At 32.9% G+C, this 14,232-nt stretch overlaps 1 protein-coding gene and 2 non-coding genes across 3 annotated transcripts in view; 1 reads left to right on the plus strand and 2 right to left on the minus strand.

Moving 5' to 3' along the window:
- The window catches only part of LOC145690325 (uncharacterized), a 226,234-nt gene that overhangs the window by 46,247 nt on the left and 165,755 nt on the right, over positions 1-14,232 (plus strand). The gene's annotated exons all lie outside the window — the stretch shown is intronic.
- TRNAS-AGA (transfer RNA serine (anticodon AGA)) lies at positions 4,785-4,866 on the minus strand. The gene has a single exon. It is a non-coding gene; the product is annotated as a tRNA-Ser (tRNA).
- Positions 5,263-5,344, minus strand: TRNAS-AGA (transfer RNA serine (anticodon AGA)). Its single transcript has one exon. It is a non-coding gene; the product is annotated as a tRNA-Ser (tRNA).

Genomic DNA, 14,232 nt, shown 5'->3' on the forward strand with positions numbered 1-14,232 from the left:
CATTTCCGGTTTTAATTAGGGATGGTCGGAACCGGTTTCGGCTCCGAACGGGTCCGGTTCTAGAAGATTTGGTTCCGAAATCGGGTTTTCAGATCCAGGTCTGGAACCAGTTCCTACGATCCAATTCCAGAACCGGATTTTCGTATCCATTTCTTTCACCGGTTCCGGAACCGGCTCTGAAAACCGAATCTCCAAGAACCGTTTTCTCGCGGAACCGGTTAAGCCGGAACCGGAAATTTGTGGTCATCCCTAGTTTTAATGGTGATCGTTATAGAGTAAAAATGATAATAGATACCGAGAAGCTATTTATTGCAACCAATTAAGCATCCCAAGAATATAATCTATATCCACTCTAATTTTTCTACTAAAACCTGAAGCGTTAGAAATCTACAACCACTTCTGGTTCCAATCTTAATTGAGAAAATATCACGCAATACAAACCAAACTTCTTGACGTGGTGTACATGAAACTGCTTCTTCTTAGGTTTACAAAAAAAAAAAAACTCGTTTCTTTCGATTTTCTCGAACTACGCATGAAGTTTACACTTAAGCACATAATATGGTTAAGGTCAATGAGATCTACAACGTTTCGTCTTTGAACATTTTTTTTTTATTATTAATATACGCTATCAATATTGTAGAATTTTGAAAGAGTTATTAACCTATTTATCCAGGTATGCCTAGTTTATTTGTTCACTATTTAATGTTCGTTTTTAGCACGGATGCTGTTCCAGACGTTAACTTGCAAGACTGTGTGGAGAAAACGTGCTCACTTAGGGATCAAAATCTAGAATTTGCACTCGCAATAGGTTAAATAAACATAAATTCTGACCAAAGCAGACACTTATTACTAATGATACGTTACAGTTTCGGCAACATATAAGTACTTTCATCAGATATATTATCTTTTTAACTAAGGCTAAGATATATTGTCAAAATTATCAGATATTATTAATACAAGGTGTATCAAAAAGGACTTTACAACTATAATCACATTGATTTATTTATTTAGCTTACAGACATGGTTTTGTGTCATTTTGTAGGAAAATACATCAAGTTTTTTTTAGCTTGTACCTAAAAAGATAATGAACTACATATATAACCTATAAACAAAAGATTATCACTAGAAACATGTCGTGTCGTAATTATATTCACACTAGTAACCTGAAAACATGTTTCGGCTTTTATTTTTTGTACTTAAAAGGAAGAAAAAAAGTGATTCTAAGAATAGCAACTCGTGTATACAATATCATTCCGGTTTATATATAAGTTGTTAAAAAAGGAAAGGAAAAACTAACATTAAGTACAGTTTCCTCGTTTGTAATACAAGTTTTTATTCCGATTCCCGTGAATAATTATAAGATGACTCTACATTACACTGTACTTAAGCATGGCTTGTAGTAATAACTGTTGTGCAGTGCATGAAATTGTTATCATTGTTGCCAACCCTATATCTACAACATATTTAACATTGCTTTAAATAATTAGCACTGTCTCTTGCTAAATATTCGTAAAGATTTCAATGTACAGAGAGGTTATAGGTCTACAAATTTTAGTTATAAAAGTCAATAGAGGCTAATATCGAAATACTGTAGTACTCGAAATACGATACTTTTTCGAATTACTGGAGGTATGAGGGAGAAATCCAACCTCTATAAAGAAACAGAAGTATCGCTGGGGATGTACTTATATTGACATGTACTGTGTAATCGTTTTCTCCTGAAAGTACGAGTCATATCTCTATAGAAGTCCCTAAGTGAGGCTTTCCTGGGTTTTCCTAATTCATATGAGGCAAATCCTGGGATGGTACCTAACATATAGGTTCCAGGCACCTTTCTTTCTTCCTTCCCTTTCCTCGGGTATTGTGATAGTCGAGGGACGTTATTCCTCATACGTGACACGCTAACATGGCCATGGGTGCCGAAAACCCAGAAATCTAATTCCTAATCTTAATCGTAATTTATAGAGGTCTCATAATCAGTTACTGACTATGTTTAAAGTAAAGGAAACCCAATAAGAACATGCAACATTATTATTTAAAAAAAAAAACGAAAAAAACTGAAAATCAATCACGTCGGCTTATGAATTTCGTGGGGTTAAAGTCTTTTCAATAGTTTTCCGCCGCATAACTCTACGGACACTAGTTTCTGATGGAAATTTGCTTGTGTCCAATATTGAGAGGCACAGTATTTGTTAAGGGAGGTATGGAAGGTTTCTCTGTATTTGCTTTTATTAAGACTTATTTCAAGTCAGAAATCGCGCGAACTAAAATAATATTTATTTAAATACTTTCCATTTATGAAATTTAGTTTACTTGAATTGAAGTTTAGCGTTCCTTTCAACACCAAGGCTATATGAGACGTGCATCTACAATTTGAGACAGAATTCCAACCACCATAATGCTTACAAATTTTTCAATGTACTCCGACCGGGAAGCGAACCTGGGACCATGTTCACCAAAATGTGTTACCATGCTAATATGAGAGCTTACATAGTAATAACCGAACTTATAACAACTAATCTAATATATACTTTAGAAATCTGAACTAAATAAATAATTTGAATGTAAATTAATTGCTGTTTACAATTTATAAGATTTGAAATTACACTGTCAGAAGAAATCTCATTTACATTCATATTTTAACTTTTTTTTTTTTTTTAACGGTTTACACCAGCCATGTGCAGCAACCGGTCCCGGGACAGTTCCAACCCATTGAACCTTTTCATCCGTTATTGAAAGTGTATTTCTCACGCAATCTCTTAAACTGAACTGATTTTTTTCCCCTGGATAACTGATGGTCACCTTGAAAATATTCTTCGCATTCCAGTATATCACCGAACATTGAGAGAATAATCCAGAAAATCAAGGGTCAAGTTTCCCAATAAAATGGTAAATAAATAGATTTTTCTGCTTTTCTTTAGTTAGTAAATATTTTGGGTATCGTTATAACAGATTTTGTGTCCCTGTGATATTAGTGCACAATGAGCGAGTTTCTCTGTTGAGTGTGTACGGTCCTCGATACCAGCAAGTCCTGTGTGATTGGCCCACCCCCTGTGCCAACATGCACATGCATAGTTTATATCAAAGGACAATGGTGACGTACTCATATATTAAATGAAGGGTCCTTAGTTTAATCTTAGATCGTGTAACTTGATGATGAACTCTTTTCGTGAGTGTTCTAAGAAACTCCAGTTTCGTTACACTTTTCCATTCCAGCCATGGAAACTCCATCCTAAAGATTTATCTTCACTTTTTAAAAAATGACTCAATTTATCCATGTATTTAATAGTATTCATTTATTATATGATTTGTGTAAGATTGAACAAATTACATACTATACGTAAGTCTAAAAATGAGTTGGTTTGAGTTAGAATTTAGCGTCCCTTTCAGCTGTGAGGCTATCTGAGACTTGGACCTACAGCAGCTTGAGGTGGAATCCGAACAACATGAGCTCCCACTGGCAATCGAGTATGGGATTTCTGCGCAGATGGGCTTACATTTACTACATAGCCACGAGCATATCCTTAATTAGGGATGCCAAGGAGCTTAGCTCTCCTGAAACTTCCAGCTGTTTGTTTACATAAAACATTATGTTCAAACAAGTATTAGAAAAGTGTCATGTGTACACTACGTGAAGGAGTTTGGTTATATGGTGTGATATTTTCTCAATTAATATTGAAACCGGAAGTGGTAATATATTTCTACCACTTCCTGTTTTGTAGAAAGATTAGAGCGGATATTTGAGACGCTTCATTGATTGTAGAAAACTGCTTCTCGCTATCTATTACCGTTTTTGTTTTATAGCGATAAATGTTAAAAACCGGAAGTGGTTGATTTCTGTCATTTCTGGTTTGACTAGAGAATTAAGAGAGAGAAGATGGTACCTACTCTTAAAACGATAAATCGATTTTAAAAATCCGCTTCCAACTATCTCTTATTATGTGTGCTGCGATTGTAGGAAACAGAATCTCTCTGTCTATTACCACTTTTGCTTTACAGTGATCAACGCTAAAACCGGAAACGATTTATTTCTACTACTTCCGGTGGCTAAATCAGCTACATCAATAAACTTGTTTCCTAACTTTCGCCCCTCTACATCGTAGCCTAAATTGATTCTGATCCATCAAGTTCTTCGGACAGACGGACACACGAATAGCTAGGATAAATATGAACAAAAATTTTGGTAAAGCACATCTTTTTGAAAATAAGCAATCAAGAATGTATGGTTAGCTCAAATAGACCTCCTGAAAAATAAAGAAAAAACCCTGTATTATGTTTAGGCTACGGACCAGGCTATGAAGAAATTCTGCTACTTCTCAAAAGAGTGTTTTAAGTTATTCAAGGTGTGAATAAATGACTATTTCAAAAAAAAAAATAAAATAAATAATAATAATAATAATAATAATAATAATAATAATAATAATAATAATAATAATAATAATAATAATAATAATAATAATAATAATAATAATAATAATAATTGTTCGTATCATATAAGATTTTTTTTTATTTAAAAGAAGAAGTCTTAAGAAAGAATCTTTCTTTGAAATCATAACCCTATCTTAGCTTTTAATTTTACATATTTTCTTTGTCAAAATATACTATACTAATTCTACAGAGTCAAATTAATGTACTTTCTTTTAGTGTACACAACTTTAAGGGAAAAAGAATAAAATCTTCACTGCAAGAGATTTATTATGTTAAAGATTTTCTTTTTAAGAATGAACTATATACGTTAAATACAGAAATATGAGAGAAATTAATAGTAAAAGGAAGAAGAAAATCGCAGTCGGTAGGACTCGAACCTACGCTCCCAGAGGGAATCTGATTTCTAGTCAGACGCCTTAACCACTCGGCCACGACTGCTGTTTTTACAAGTCAGTGGTATACCCAGATCACAGCGAAATCAATGTACTTTCTTTTCGTGATAGAAATGATATAACCTATTTATGGCCAATTCCGGAATCCGGAAAGTAGAGCCAGAAAAATTTCCGAATTCGGAATTAGTATAACATATTTTCCGAAATCGGAAATTTCACTTTCTGGACTTCGAAAAAATTCCGCTTTTTTTTTTTTAATCCAGAAAATGAAATGTTTGATTCCACAAAATTTTGGCCATTCCTAGAAAGTAGTAATAACTTCAAGCGAAAAAGAAAATTATTCAGTGCAATGGTATAAAATGTAAGGGACTTTCTTTAAGAATCAACTCCATGAGTTAAAAGTACAGAGATTTGAAGGAAATCAATAATAAAGGAAAAAGTTCGCAGTCGGTAGGATTCGAACCTACGCTCCCAGAGGGAATCTGATTTCTAGTCAGACGCCTTAACCACTCGGCCACGACTGCTGCTGCTACCAGCCAGTGCTCCACACCAGATCTCTCTAGCGCTCTGCGTGGGGAAACATTCATTACGTACAGAGGCTAGAGGAGAAATTTCTTCTCCCGTGTATGACGTCACGAGGAAGGAGAAGGAGAGATACAAACAGACAAGTAAGTTCTCGGCTTCTTGCGCTACTGTCAGAGCATCGAGAAAGGTAGAATAAAATATCAGCTGAAGAAAGGTGATTGATTCTGTCTATCGATTAGATAATCTTAAACTAACAACAGTGGCAACGCTTTTATTTCTTGGAGGGATAGCTATTTTATGTTTATACAAAAAATAACTTTTATGTTACTTACCCTATACTATAATACATGTCTGGGGACAGACACAGGAAAGTTGAAACGGGGGCGCCCACACCTCTTTGCTCCTCTCTAACGTCGTCATTGACTGGCAAAATTCGTTGAAAAGGTTAGTTTCTGATATTAGATTTTATCATATAATTGTATAATTTGTATAATTGAATCTTTGTATTTTATTAGGTTTGATCCTTCGTGGGAAAAGATGAATAATGAATATGGTGCAGCCTATTGTATACTAGTGGTATATCATTCATGAACGTTTCAAGTATTATGACGTGAATCAAATGAATCATAATTTTTCAGAAATGAATCGATTCATGTGATGAATCAGTCTTCAGTGAATTGTTCAACATAATCATAAGCACAGTTAATGTTGATTTCACAAGATGCATTTGCACCACCACTTCAATACCCTCTTCCCTATAGAGGGAAGGGCGAATGATAAAAAACAATTCCAGATAAGGAAGAAACATCGAATAATTACAATGTAACACTCATGAGGATTATTAAAAGATGAGGAGATTTAAAAAATGTGCTGCTCATTATTTTCCGTCTTAATCGGCGGTACCAAAATATTACCAATAGGCCTATGGTTTACGCAGACAATCATGAAAATCTGCGTCATATTTCGACAGCACCGGCGGGTAAGTTTCCTAACTTCCAGTCACAATTTCAGTTACTAAGCCTCGCCTTCAAATAATATTGATACCTTCACTCAGCCTCGTCCTTAATAGACTTCCTCACAATCACTCGCACTCACCCTCAATCAATTCCCTCACACTCACTTGCCTCACCCTCAAAGAACATTGATACCTTAATCCTCACTCGCACTCATTCTCAATCAATTCCCTCACACTCATTTGCCCTCACCTTCAAATAACATTGATACCTTAATCCTCATTCACACTCATCCTCAATCAATTCCCTCACACTCATTTGCCCTCATCCTCAAATAATATTAATATCCTAACCCTCACTTGCTCTCACCCCTTAATAATATTGATTCCGACATCCTCACTCAAATTCACACTGAAATAATATTGATGTCCTTATTCTGATCCTGCGTCAACTTCGTCGCACTCACTCTCAAACAATATAAATTAATATCCTCACTTAAACTCCCTAACATTCACACTATCTCGTTCTTGCCCTCAAATAATATGATATCTTCAACGTCAATCAACTCTCTCACATTCATGCTCACCTTCAAATAATAATGATGGCATCATCCTACTCATTTAAGTTCCTCATATTTACACTCACTCTCCCTCACTCCCAATGATGTCATTCAGCCTGTTCGTCCAAACTGGTGTTAAAATAATTGTCTCTCCACTTATAGTATAAATAATAATTTCTATTCTGTATTTTTGAAAATCTAGTATACAGGGTGTTTCAAAACAACACCGACAACGTTTGGGAGGTGATTCCTGACACCAAGATAAGACAAAAAGTATAGATCAACGTGGGTGCACAAATGTTTCCTTTCGGAGTTATAGACTGCCGAGAACATAAAAACATTAACTTTAAAGATCCATAGCTCCAAAACTATGTGGCCTGCGTAGTCGGGTCAATACTTCACTTAGGAACTAACACGTGCCCTATCCAAAAATCCATGTTTCAGAATTCTAAACCATTTTTATAGAGGGAGTTTTGTTACAAGCATGTAATTTGAAGTACTCACCAACTACCTCTATAAAAATTGTTGCAGAAGTACGGCACGATTCTCAAACATGGATATTTGGATAGGGTACATATTACTTCCTAAATAAAGTCTTGACCCGACTACGATAGGTCCCATGGTCTTGGAGCTATAGACCTTTGAATTTCATTTTTTCATGTTTTCGGCAGCCTATAACTCCAAAAGGAAGCATTTGTGCCCCCAGGTTGGTCTATACTTTTTGTCTTATTTTGCTGTCAGGAATCACCTTCCAAACGTCGCTGGTGTTGTTTTGAAACACCCTGTATACTTTTTTCCTTTCCATATTTCAAAGAGACAATTAATGTTTCATTTAAGAATTTTCGTGATTTTGTGAATAATCAAAAGCATACATTCTATTTTTTAAGAAGATAATACCCGTATTTCATTTTTCAGTAGATATTAGAGTTCTTTCGGAAAATACTAGCTCACATACAGAGCAGAGATTGATAAAGTCGTTTTTGTTCAAGAAAAGAGAAATGGATATTGAAATCGTTTCTCTTCCTGTACGAAAGTTAATGATTCAATTTAGTATTAATCGAATTCAGTAATATCAGGTGTGGTTGTCTGATTGGATTTTAACATCCCTTTCCAGCGGCTGAGACTACATATACAACACGATGACTATACAGCTTACAGTTGGATTCAAACCGGTACTTGAGTTTTCGTATATACTGTAGTTAGTGTGTTGAAAGTGTTACATGTTTGTGTTTTCATATATTTTTATCACATAGCCTTGCTCAGTGTGTGTTGTGTTTCCTTTATACATATCCCGAATATTTTTGATTTTACTACTATCTTCAAGCTCAACAATTTTAGCTTTCAAAAAATTGCATTTTTTTTCTAAAAGTTTGGATTTCCCGCCTGATATCAACGAAATTTTGTGCAGTTCTATCGTTCGTATTTTGTAGTTAACGCAGTCGGTTCCGCAAATTATTATCTGTTACAACAAAGAAATAATTTATTTCTGCAACATTCAGACAAGAATGTATTTCTGGTAAAAATTTCAGCACATTTCAAACACAGGATCTTCCTATTTACAGATTTAGACCACTATTAACAGTGTCCGATTACAAAATGGCGCCCATGATAATTATACTTTCACTAATAGTTCTCTTTATCATGTATGACTCAACGAATATATTTGGTTTTTAGCTTCTATGAATTTTCAAACTGAAGTGTAAAGTTTCTAGTGATATGTACTTCAACTGCTTGTTATTCTAATCACATAACTTATTGTCTTTAATCAGACAACAGTTACATCAAAAATCGACGACCACTATGTATTTCTGGTTCTATCAAAATATCCTCTTCCTATTTAATATTTTCTATCGTGATTTAAGATTAGTGCTTGTATGATGGCGACCATGGTGGTTTTACTAGGCACCAAGCAACCTATCTACTTAATATGGATCATTATCAAGTTTTGAAAACAAACAAACAAAAAAGTTATTTCCTTGTGTAACATCCGTATGATTTACTGATTGTTTACATTTCATCTTAACGAGTGATCGTTGTCTTCTCTTGTACGTAGCAGTTGCAATTTTGGCTGTGAAGTTTCCTCTTAAGCGTTCTATTAGTGTATCCTGTCTCTCATCAAAATTCAAATATTTAGTGTTCCTTGTAAGGTAAATGGAATACGGGCTACAGAGCATTTGAGTGTTAATTTAGATATCCTTTGGAAAAATGATCTTTGGGTACAGTGAGAAGAAAATGCGGATAGTAACATAAAGTTAGATTTTAGAGAAATGCACAATAATAATAATTTTTTTTTTTTTTTTTTTTTATTATTAAGAAAAATTGCGACCACAGCCGAAGCCATAATGGTCATATATACATATATATACAATGGAGTATTACAGAAAGAAATACATCAAAACAAAAGAAAAAATTAAAATACATAAATTCATGACAATCAAGAAAAGCAAAAGAAAAAACATTAACACATATTTAATTCAAACTAAATTACAAGATAAAGTTACAAACATATCCTCATTTCAATAAAAATTCAATCAAGTAGGATGTATACTTAAAAATTAACATAAGTAGATTATAAAAAGAACAAATTAAAAAAAAATAAAACACATGAACAAATATACACCATATGGGTAAAAAAAAAAAAAGAAAAGAAAATTCAATAGACAATATACAAAAAAAAAGGGTTAAATTAGATATTTTAATTAAATATAGCAATCCAAGAACTGTTTACTAAGCGCCAAAAAATTCGAATCAAAAAAATCAATTTTGAGTGACATTTTGTTTATGTTGTCAACACAAATAAATAATGGCGAACCAACTAAATTACTATTACACAATATAGGACGATAAAGCCTAGATTTATATAAGGGAACCTTAATAAACAAATATTCTATTAAATTCAGTTTCGCATGAATTATATCATGCACAAATTTAATTTGCCTTAAATTACGACGGACTTCGAGAGGAAGTAAATCCAATCTAGCGAGAATCACCCTATTAGGCAGATCATATAGTTTAAATTTAAATCTTAACCAGGCCAGGAAGGAAATCTGGACTGACTCCAAAACTTGAGTAGTACTAATGAGATTACGGTTCCAAATCAAGCTAGCAAATTCCAAGTGGGAACGTACATATGCACAATATAAAATTTTGCAAGTTATAATATCCTTAAAATCTCTAGCAGCCCATTTGATGAGTCCCAGATTCCTTCTAGCCTTGGAGACCATGGTTGAAACATGATGGTCAAAAAGTAATTTAGAATCAATCATAACACCTAAATCTTTGTTAATTGAAACAGGTTGTATTCTATACTGATTTATTGAATAAGAAAAATACGATATATTCGTTTTCCTGGAGAAAGCTATACTTTTTGTTTTATTCATGTTTAATGGAAGTAAATTTTGTACAGACCATTGGTAAACAGAGGTGATATCAGCCTGTAATTTAAGGTGATCCTGATTACAAGTTATTTCAGAAAATATCTTGAGATCATCAGCGTACAGTAAAAAAGGACATTTCAAATAATTACCAATATCATTCACATATATTAAAAATAATAATGGACCCAAATTGGATCCTTGAGGAACACCCGAAGAAATCTTGAAAACAGATGACTTAGAACCCATATATCTAACTACGAATTTACGATCGAAAAGATAAGAAGCGAACCAATAAATCAAGGATTTAGAGATTTCAAAGAAATGAAGTTTATTAAGAAGCTTATGATGGGATATTTTATCGAAGGCTTTAGCAAAATCAAAATAAATAGTATCAACTTGACCACGTTTATATACAACAGGAGAAACGAAGGTCAGAAATTTATTCAAATTAAGTTCAGTTGATTTACCCTTTAAGAAGCCAAACTGTTCAGGTATAATAGAATGTTCAACAGTACTATAAAGATAATTGTAAATAAGCTGATCAAAAATTTTTGGTATTACATCAAGAATAGAAATAGGTCTATAATCCGTTACAGATCTACCATCAGTTTTTGGAATTGGAGTAACAACAACAGTTTTCCATACACTAGGATAGAAGCAAGATGCTAAACTCCAATTAAACACCGATGTCAAAATTGGTGCAATTATATCGGAAATACCTTTTATTATAAAAATCGGTATTAGATCAAGACCAACAGACGCTTTAACATTTAAAGATTTAATAACATCTATTACCTGTTTCGTAGAAAAAAATATTTGATTATAACAAAATTGACTGGCCTTAAAAGTAACATTATTATCATTCACATTAATATCATCTTTATGAAAAACAGCTGCAAAATGTTTAGCCATGGCTTCAGATATCAATTGAGGGTCAGAAAGAAATTCGTCATCGACTAATATTGCCTTATGTCCATCTTTACCATTTATTTTATTACTTGTATACTTCCAAAATCTTTTGGGATTATTTTTTAAACTATTCTCAATCTTATTATAAAATTTCGTTTTATCAATAATAAGTTGTTTCTTAAAATCAGAACGAAGTTTAGAGAAAATATTATAATCTTGAAGAGATTGGGTTCTTTTGTACTTTTTATGAGCATTATTCTTTTTTTTAAGCAAATGAATTAAATTACGAGAGTACCATCTCGGATACTTAGAAATTGATTTGGTTACTAGAGGAACATTGTTTCTGATTGCATTCAATATAACATCATTAATATTTTGAGCAACAAAATCAATATCTGTATTCAACAACAAATTGGCCCAGGGAAATCCTTCAATTTCTTTATATAAAGAAAGATAATCACCCTTTTGATATAACAAAAAGCTATCTCTAGGTATCTCACGTATAAGAGATAATAGTTTAACAGTAATCTCCATCGGATCATGATACTGGTCGGGCGGAACCAGAGATACATCTGAATTATTGGATTGAACATAAGTGTTATACAAAATTAAATCAAGACCTGATGTCCCTGAAACAACGTTCAAATTCATATCATCTAAAAAATTAAATAGGATTTTCGCCTTGGTTTTAGAATAGTAGTTTATATCGTTTAATAGATTTCTATTCATCCAGTCCACTTTAGATATATTAAAGTCACCAATAATCACTACTTCATAGTTCAAAAAGTTCACTTTGGAGACAATATAATTAAGATAATTCATAAAACTTATAACAGGATAAGTTGGATGAAAATAACAACATGCAACTAATAATTTTTTCCCATTGGACGTATCAATCTCAATCCAAACACACTCAATTTCAGATTCCAAATCAAATCTCCTTTGACAATTTATATTTGTTTTAACAGCTAGCAAAACACCACCACCTCTACTACACTGATCGATAGTATAATTCCTATCAGAGCGAAAACATTTATAAGTTTCAGGGAAATAATCATCAGTATGTTGTTTATAATTAAACCATGACTCAGTAACAGCAATAATATCAAAAGAACAATCAGCAACAGAAGAAAAAAATATATTACTTTTGGTTCTAAGCCCTCGAACATTTTGATACAAAATATGGACTTCCATATTGAATTAGTTATTGTTATTAACATTATTAATTGGATTTTCAGAATTAGTTGTTAAAAGTTTGCCATAAAATGGACCAATTAATATGCCACTGGGCCAAATCATGGGATCATTAATAATCCCAAAATCAGATTCAAACACTTCAACATGAAAAGAAGCATAAGTATCGTACTTAGTTTTCAATCTAGTACATTTGACATAGGTTACATTTCTATCACTCACAATAGACTCAACATCACTTTCATTAACCGATGGATCAAATCTAGTAACAAACAATGCCCTCTTTCTACTTTTAGCAACCAAATCAATTTTATCAGTACCACTACCAGAAGTCAACTTACGTTGATTTTTATGTAAGCCAGTACTCAAATTCCCTCTATTATCTGTCTCTCTTGGTCTTTTATTCTCTAATCTCCTTTTATTACGTGAAATAACTTGAACCCATTGATCTTTGTTCGCATCGAACTCAACTTCTTCCTGATTAGAATCTACAAATTGTATATTCTCATTTCTAGTTAATTCAGGAAAATGATCAGGATCACTTATGTCTACAACCTTAGGATTCTTTCGAGAAGGTTCAACTGATACCTTCCTCAAACAATTACAGGATTTGTTCACAAGTAATTCGTTAAGTTTTTCATTTTGAGACCTTAATTGCTCTATTTCCTCTTTCAAACTTTCAAATTCCCTTAAAAATATTTTCTTCAAGTCATTCAATTTGTTTTCAAGAATTTTCACCAAAGAATCTTCCAACTTTGACTTTCCAGAATCTCCAGAATTACCCTCATTATGAGATAATTCAGATACACTTTCGCCCTGTATACAATTATTACACAAAAATTCAGACAGCTGAATGGAACTACTGTCCATTTTCGAGTAAGATTCAACACATGCAAAATGACACTTTATTAAACAGGTGTTACATTTGATGGACTTTTGTCTACCATAGATGGGCTGACTACAAAAAGGACAATTCTCGCCAGTAGGAGCCATAATATATTGTCTATTGAATAAATTAAATAGTTACAAACAATTGAACAAGACAATTCTACACATTCCTGGCCCAAATGTGAGAACTAAAATTAAACAAATCAAACAAAATGAACAAATTTGCACAACGTTACACAATATTCACAAAAAATCGCTTCTCAACCTGCATTAGGATCTAAAAAGAAGACCACACGACCCAGCCTACCAAGTGAGGTAAATATAGAGAATAGATAGTAGTTCCCTTTTAGCCACTGGGAGCCCTTCTGCGACACACTTCCCACCATATAGGTTGGAAGGCCGACTTACTGCCCGCAGTGTTACCAGCCCAACCACGAGGAGGCAGGGACAGTCACTCAAAGATGGAAATTGGCCAGAAAGAACAGGAAAACCTTGAAGAAAATGAGTGACCACGGGGCCAAAGGCCGAGAAGCGATCGCGATAATAATAATAATAATAATAATAATAATAATAATAATAATAATAATAATAATAATAATTATTATTATTATTATTATTATTATTATTATTATTATTATTATTATTATTATTATTATTATTATTATTATTATTATTATTTTACGTTTTCTATGAAAAATAATAAAGTATAAGAAGTGAATTCAGTACCAGCAAGCTTTTACTGTTATCTCCTGTATGATTATATCTAATACTTATAAAACTAAATCATCGTAATATTTAGAGCTGACAATGTAACGAAGGGCGAAACAAAGTGTGTGTGTGTGTGTGCTACGCACAGAACAAGAAACTATTGCTTGAAAGTCACATGGAATCATTTGATAATTTCGATGTGTATTTATTGTTCGTAAAAATCCATTATTATCTATCCTGCACATTGACATTTAACTGTTGTTATTAAGCCATCAGTTTTACATTATTTTTTTTTTTTT

The sequence above is a fragment of the Thermobia domestica genome, chromosome 7 (assembly GCF_964235325.1).
Source record: "Thermobia domestica chromosome 7, izTheDome1.hap1.1, whole genome shotgun sequence".
Lineage (NCBI taxonomy): Eukaryota > Metazoa > Arthropoda > Insecta > Zygentoma > Lepismatidae > Thermobia > Thermobia domestica.